Source organism: Papaver somniferum, chromosome 7 (genome assembly GCF_003573695.1).
Source record: "Papaver somniferum cultivar HN1 chromosome 7, ASM357369v1, whole genome shotgun sequence".
In the NCBI taxonomy this organism is placed as follows: domain Eukaryota; kingdom Viridiplantae; phylum Streptophyta; class Magnoliopsida; order Ranunculales; family Papaveraceae; genus Papaver; species Papaver somniferum.
In genome coordinates this window covers 140,495,151-140,503,439 of record NC_039364.1, presented here as the reverse complement: position 1 = coordinate 140,503,439, position 8,289 = coordinate 140,495,151, and positions in this window count along the sequence as shown.

The following is an 8,289-nucleotide window of genomic DNA, read 5'->3' as shown; positions in this document are numbered from 1 at the left end:
GATTTGCGGGATATACTTGCGATCAAGGTATCCTAGGGCCTTTGATAAAAGAGAGATTAAATATAAATTCTAGTTATTGTGTTGAAAACATGTTTGTGACTGAAAATGAAAACCTTAACCAATATTTTTTCTAATTGATTTGCTTGTTTATTTCTTTATTTTCTTATAATTTTGTTTAGTTATAAAAATCAGAAACATCCCACCTTTGTTTATATAAGAAATCGAAACAAACGACAACCTAGACCTCTCTGTGGGAACGATCCTTTCTTGCCCTTGCTTCATAATACATTTTGAGTAGTAACAAAGTGTAATTATTTTTGACGCCTACGACAGCGATCAACAATTCTGGCCTAAACCAAGAAATGGTCGTTCCAGACTTGCTTCGGTCACAAAGTGAAGGAGATGGGGTTGATCTTAGGGAGGGAAGCGAAGAAGGTGTTGAGATTATGAAGCTTTTGGCTGTTTATGACTTGTATCAGAATGTTGAACTGGCTTGCGTAATGTTAGCTATCTGGGTGTTTTCTGGATACAGTGTTAACAACAACTTGGTTTTATGTGTTGTTTGAAAATAGGTCGAAGAACCTATTTATACAAGTCATTTGAGCGCAATCCTCATCTCGTAGGAAGTGGAGAAGGTTAAGTGATGGAGTAGTGGGTTTGTGTAGGATGTGGTGATCATTACGTGATCACTCCTTCACCCAGTTCCCTCATCATCGTTAACCGTTCATCTTTCCTGACACGTTATCGTAATGGGAGCGTTGCACGCCGCACGCTGTAAACTGCCAGACCAATACCCCAGTAAGTATCCCCCAGTTTGCGACATGTTTGATGTCTCGAGTAAGTGGGTAAAATCGCTGGACTTTCCGCACTTAATAGCATATGATGCTATTGGGTGAAACAACTAAGTTGTATGTACTCGATGCACGTAAAGCATCGCTTTCAAGCAACTCAAAATAGTCGATGAAGCATTGTTGTTTTAAAGCTCGTCTAAGTTAGTCGCGAGTCGATCGTCTTAAAAGAAGAGCGTGACCGGACATGTTTGGGCGATTGTTTGGTAGCTCCAGGGATGAGCTATTGCTTAGTCGATCGCTCCATGTAGGCAAGTGGCAGATGGTATCCATTCAAAAATCCTACTGGTCGATCTAAATTAGATCTGGATCGCTCATATCGGCTGGCCAAGTTGAGTGGTCGAGACGATTTGGGGCAGTTAATGGCTACTGTTGAAGCAGCGCGAGGGGCCGTTTTTGGGCGATCGTCTGGAGACGGACGGGCAAGGCATAGCTTGGCCGATTATTCCTTGCGGAAGGGGGGTGGCCGGTGATCATTGCCACGCCCCATATATCGCTTAATACTCAATCTAAGTCGTTCGTCAAGTCGTCGAAGACGGACGGACGAGATGGCTTTGAGACAGCGGTCAGTTGTCACTGATTTAGGGTTTGGTGGCCGCGCGGCCACCCTGTTTTAACTGATCGAATCCAAGCGGCGTGCGCTGATTCGAGTAGGCCGATTGGCCATATGTGAAGAAGATCTTCCAGTGAGCGTGTTGACATCTCCCGGGTCATCTAAAACCATATCTAAGACACTCGATTTTCCTGGCGAAAACGAGTGGTCACGATTGTTTGCGACAATAGCATACCGCCGCAAATAAGAATTAGGGTTTCAGGAAAGCCGCGTCCACCCTAGTTCGATCAAGCGATTTGCTGCCTCCTTGACTTCCCACGGGTAAGTCGATCGAACGGGGACAATGTTGGGTCTTCGGTGATCTTATGTGCACCTCCTTGATCGTCCGAAACGCGATCTAAGTCGTCCAATTAGGCTGGCCAAGTTGGACGGACACGATCGATTTACGACATTTTCTTACAGCCGCACCCTAATTAGGGTTTTGGAAACAAGCGCGTTTGACTTAATTTGGACAAAAGATTTGCTGCTTTATGGACTTGCCGTGGGCAGGTCGATTGAGCAGGGGGAAATTCGAGCCGTCAATGTGCATGTAGACGCCTCTTCGATCATTCCAGGGAAGATCTTATCCGTCCAACTAGGCTGGCCAAGTTGGACGGTCATGATGCATTAAAGACCTTTTTTAACGGTCTTAGCTCGTTTGAGATAGTTTCTTAACAACGCGAACACCCATAAGGGTTGACGTTCGTAGTGCTTAGGAATTTACCTAGTGGGACTCGATCGACTAGGGTACGAGTGAGCCCGCTGGTGGTCACCACGGTGATTTCCTAGCTTTGTTAGGAGTAGGCTACACTTGTTGGATCATGCGGCCAAATTATGTGGCCGTGATCCTTTTTTGAGACTGATATAGACAGCTTGGATTTTCCTTTGAGGAATTCAAACGAGTTCGATCGGGATAGCTTCTAAAAGCGCGTCGATACGAAGATCTCTTTGTCAGAGAACGATGCAGCATGTGTGAACTTTCATGCAGACTTCAATACTGACACTTCGAGAGATTCACGCTACTCTGCTGAGAGTGAACATTAATCGTCATGTCATGCCAACATTGAGGGTTCTCTTGCGGAACATAGCGTAGGAAAATATAAGGCGCACAATGCATTAAATGGATAATGCTACTAGGAAAATTCATAGAATATTCGGGATTGTTGTACCATTCTGAATGAATCCCATACATATTGAATTGCTCAATGAGTGAAGAGGTTTTTTTGCACTCATCAGCTCTTAAATGACTTTATCCCCTTGCAGGGCGTCAGCGCATTAAATACAGGGTTTTACAATTTTAGACCTATTCGAAAAACCACCATCAACATTAAGTCCCCTGCTTAGCACGTAACAGTGACATTGTTGCGGGGTAAGCAATGGATGGTGACGGTTAAATATAAAACTTATGAGGCAAGGTAAACAGATGTTACCAGGATAGAGGCTGGCTAGGTCTTTGAGCAAGATATGTTTAACGAAGTATCAAAGCTTGCAGTGATCGTCCTCCTATCATACGTCAATTGCCTCAAGGTAGATTTCGAAATTTTCTAAACTCCATTGCGCTCGATGCGAGAGGCCTTGACTTAAGTTGCTTGGAGTCCGGACTGCTGAGTCGCAACGAAAATCTTCTTTAAACTCCTGAGCATTGACTGGAATGGAATTGTGTTCATTCTGACCCTTTATCTCATAGGCTCATTCTTTCCCTTCTGACTCCGATGGTGAAATGCTTGGAATGCTTGTATCGGCAAAATCTTCCGGAGTCTTTGAATGAAGTAAACGAGCTGAGAGGCGTTCTGTTGCCGACATGTTGCTATCAGGTCTTCAAGGACTTCGTTCTAAGCGACATCCTTTGAACCATCTTCTGAATCTTGGATTGTTGTATGAAACGTGATGCGATTGAGCAGTCCCCCAGTTATACTTTAGATCCGACGGCGTGGCCGGATATGTGAAAATATCTCTGTGGCGTACTTTTGAAGCCTTTGTTGCACATGTACAGCTTTATGTTGAGAAATTTCTACGGCTCGTAAAGCTTTGATAGTGATGATGCTGATATCAGAAACAACCTGGTTGAGGGACGTGTAGGCATCCCATGCTGGCAGTCCTCGGGTGTAATTATCCTGAGCCTATTTCCTACTGAAAATGTAAGTTGGTTGACGAATTGATGAAGGCAGAAATCTTTTGGATTCGTCATTTGTCGATTAATGAGCGGGATTCGCACTTGATAAACCTGTATTGTATCTAAACATTTGGCCGTCCATGCACCCTTTCCACATGAAATTGGAAACACCAAATCTGACTTTGTTGCCGTTGTGGCAGACATGATGCAGTTGATCTGTGTGGCTTTCTGAGGTATTGAAGCGGCTTCGGGAGAGATAGCGTTGAAGCGGCTTCGGGAGAGAGAGCGTTGAAGAGGCTTCTCCGGGAGAGAGCGTTGAAGCGGCTTCTTCTGGAGAGCGTTGAAGCGACTTCTGGAGAGAGCATTGAAGCGGCTTCAGGAGAGAGCGTTGAAGCAGCTTCTTCTGAAGAGCGTTGAAGAGGCTTCTGGAGAGAGCGTTGAAGCGGATTCTTCTGGAGAGCGTTGAAGCGACTTCTTCTGGAGAGCGTTGAAGCGGCTTCTTCTGGAGAGAGCGTTGAAGCGGCTTCAGGAGAGAGCATTGAAGCGGATTCTTATGGAGAGCGTTGAAGCGACTTCTGGAGAGAGCGTTGAAGAGGCTTCAGGAGAGAGCGTTGAAGCGGCTTCTTCTGGAGAGAGCGTTGAAGCGGCTTCTTCTGGAGAGAGCGTTGAAGGGGATTCAGGAGAAAGCGTGCGTTGAAGTGCTTCTGGAGAGAGAGCGTTGAAGCGCTTCTTCTTCATATTGATTTTCCCTTGCAAATTACATGCTTCTAGATTGACCGTCTCTCCTGTGTTGAAGAAGTCCTAGACTGACGGTGAAGGAATTTCATGCTGAGCATCAGTCCCCAAGCGTGATTTACATGGTTCTATCTTGCATGGTGGGTTTACTATAACAAATATATCGCCATCTTGCCTACGTGACTCTATTACTTCTCCATGGGAAAATAAAAATATGCAGAAGTTCGGATTACCTCTGTCCGTAGTGGTTGTTGTTATGGTGAAGCTATGGCTGGTATCACTCAAGGAGCAACAACGGTTCTTGGCAGCAAGTGTGATCAGAAGAGATTGGCAGGGAGAGGCGTGGTATCTACTTGCACAATCTTGGCAGTCTTCATATAATGGTAGAGATCATCTTGTTATTAGAGAGAGAAGCTTATGATGGAACCGGTAGCTTCCTCGATATTTGCTCATGGAATGGAAAAGAGAGAGACAGTCCCCTGACCACGAGTATCTACTGAGCTTTCAACTTGATAGATGTTGTCACACTGCGTTTCTGAAGAAATAACTTGGACAAGAGTTGGATTTGAACCCAACGTTGATGAGGATCGTACGAGTTGCTGATCATGAGGTCGTCTTTGCGTCTACATTGTGTTTCATAGACATCCAGGCATATCGCTAGTATTTAACAATACGTCTTCTCTCTTGAGTATGTCTACGTCTTTGGACATCTTGAAACCATAACGATAGTGTGCTTGCGTCTCTCTAAATTCAGCATCTTCGAGATGGGTAGTACTGAGCACTCTCCAGCGACGCTCTTTTTCCTTTATCATCTTTGAATCGTGTCTTTGAGGAGTAGGGAAGTTCTCTCATGCAAATGACTTAACTAATAGGTTCTTCAAATATGATGAATCTCCTGACATGAAGAGTCTGTATGTACCTCTCAAGTCCCATGCGCAATCTCCTTTGGTAACGCAACCACTTCTTTTACGGAAAATGAAATTCTGAAAGCGTCTCTCATTGATGTTGTTGCCATCGAGCCAGATATGGAATATCTTGGAAGTTGTTTTATCATTGTGGCAGTCGTGCACGTGGTACTGGATTTAGAGAGGGCGATTTTGGACGCGCAAGATGTTGTATCTCGGTGGTTTTCCCCTTCGCTGCTTCAGTGAAACTTCTTACAGAAGGTTGAAGGTTGTATTGCATGTTGGTGAGATGTATGCTTCCACGAATAAAATGAGGCTCCTCATTCCTGGAAGGCCTAGTTCTCTCGAGCTGGGCAGGCGCTGTTGCAGTTGAGCATTTAACAGCTTCACGAAGTTCATAGGATGTCTGAAAGCGCAGGTTCGGCAAAGCACGATAGACATGTATCATCCTATTGATGCATAACTACACCAATTTTTGTTCAGTCACATTTGGATCGTGACCCTTCAGTGCCTGAATTCTGGACCTCTTGACATAATCATTCAGATGTTTGTTGTTTCGCTGAAACATTCTTCTTCTTACGTCTAACTGAGTGATTCGCCCGGATTCTTTCTCGACATGATGTGTGGGCATCGTTATCTTCTTGAGGCTGCTCCCTTAAGGTGTCGGCCCGAGTAGATCTGAAAATTTCCTGGGCTTTCTCTTATCTGGGTTGATATAATAAGAGAACCCCTTTATGATGATTTGAAGATGCGTCAAGCCTCCTTTGTCAATGTATATGTACGAATTCCCATAATTACGCCATGTTCTGGATCTACATGTTTTGTTGATGAAGTGATAGCGGATCTTCCTGACCTTAGATTGGTAGCAGTGGTGGAATAGAGAGAAACCTTTTCTTTGTGACCTCTGTAGGTGTCTTCCTAGGACTCCACTGGTGTTGAATTTGTTATCGACTATCTCTATACTAAAACAACGGCTACGCGAATCTTCACTTCGTCTTTCTCAATGTGGACCCTTTGAGGCATTTCTGGCTTGCTCCATACAACACTTGTGGTGTTGCAGAAAAGGCGTTTGCTCCATCCGGATCTCGAGAGAATCCCTTACGTTATTCTAAGTAGTAGTCACGTCTTCATGTATCTCCATGCGGCCTTCTGGTCTTTTTGTCTGGGAGATTCACTGGTGCTCAACATCCAAGGCGTTTCCACTAGCATTGCTTGAGAAAGCATTTTTGTGAAGCTTCTTAGTGAATGGAACACCTGAGTTGAAATTGGTTATTGAACCTAAGTTGAATTTTATGATTGAATTGAATCTAAGATCTACCCTTTTGAAATTGAGAAAATTGGAATGAATATTGAGAAACTGATTTTGGAATCGACAGATCAATCTCCCACTGTGGTCGCCAATTGTTTATGGGTGAAAACTGTTTGTGCTGGTTTTGGTAAATTTGGGTGTGTGTGTGGATGAGAAACGAATCTAAACCCTAAACAAATTCACTGCACGGGAGTACTTTAGATTCGAGAGATTAATCTGTACAATTCTGGCCTAAACCAAGAAATGTCCGTTCCAGACTTGCTTCGGTCACAAAGTGAAGGAGATGGGGTTGATCTTAGGGAGGGAAGCGAAGAAGGTATTGAGATTATGAATTTGTTGGTTGTTTATGACTTGTATCAGAATGTTGAAATGGCTTGCATAATGTAAGCTATCTGGGTGTTTTCTGGATACGATTTTAACAACAACATGGTTTTCTGTGTTGTTTGAAAATAGGTTGAAGAACCTATTTATAAAAGTCAATTGAGCGCAATCCTCATCTCGTAAGAAGTGGAGAAGGTTAAGTGATGGAGTAGTGGGGTTGTGTAGGATGTGGTGATCATTACGTGGTCACTCTTTCACCCACTTCCCTCATCATTATTAACCGTTCATCTTTCCTAAAACATTCTCGTAATGGGCTTGTTACACGCCGCACGCTGTAAACCGCCAGACTAATACCCCAGTAAGTATCCCCCGGATTGCGACATGTTTGATGTCTCGAGTAAATGGGTCAAGTCGTTGGACTTGCCGCACTGAATATCATATGGTGCTATTGGGTGAAACAACTAAGTTGTTCGTGATGCTGATATAAGGTATTGTATGTACTCGATGCACGTAAAGCATCTCTTTTAAGCAGATCAAAATAGTCGATGAAGCATCGTTGTTTTAAAGCTCGTCTAAGTTACTCTTGAGTCGATCGTCTTAAAAGAAGAGCGTGACCGAACATATTTGGGCGATCGTTTGGTAGCTCCAGGGATGAGCTCTTGCTTAGCTGATCGCCCCTGTAGGCGAGTGGCAGATGGTAGCCATTCTAAAATCCTACCGGTCGATCTAAATTAGATCTAGATCGCTCAAATCGGCTGGCCAAGTTGAGTGGTCGAGACGATTTGCGGCAATTAATGGCTACTGTTGAAGCAGCGCGAGGGGACGTTTTTGGGCGATCGTCCGAAACCGCACGGGCAAGGCATAGATTGGACGATTATTCCTTGCGGAAGGGGGTGGCCGGTGATCATTTCCACGCCCCATAGATCGCTTAATACTCAATCTAAGCCGTCCGTCCAAGTCGTCGAAGACGGACGGACGAGATGGCTTTGAGACAGCGATCAGCTGTCGCTGATTTAGGGTTTGGTGGCCGCGCGGCCACCCTGTTTTAACTGATCGAATCCAAGCGCCGTGCGCTGATTCGAGTAGGCCGATTGGCCATATGTGAAGAAGATCTTCCAGTGAGCGTGTTGACATCTCCTGGGTCATCTAAAACCATATCTAATCCACTCGATTTGGCTGGCGAAAACGAGTGGTCACGATTGTTTGCGACAATAGCATACCGCCGCAAATAAGAATTAGGGTTTCAGGAAAGCCGCGTCCACCCTAATTCGATCAAGCGATTTGCTGCCTCCTTGACTTCCCACGGGTAAGTCGATCGAACGGGGACAATGTTGGGCCGGCGGTGATTTTATGTGCACCTCCTTGATCGTCTGAAACGCGATCTAACCCGTCCAATTAGGCTGGCCAAGTTGGACGGACACGATCGATTTGCGACAGTTTCTTCTCGCCGCACCCTAATTAAGGTT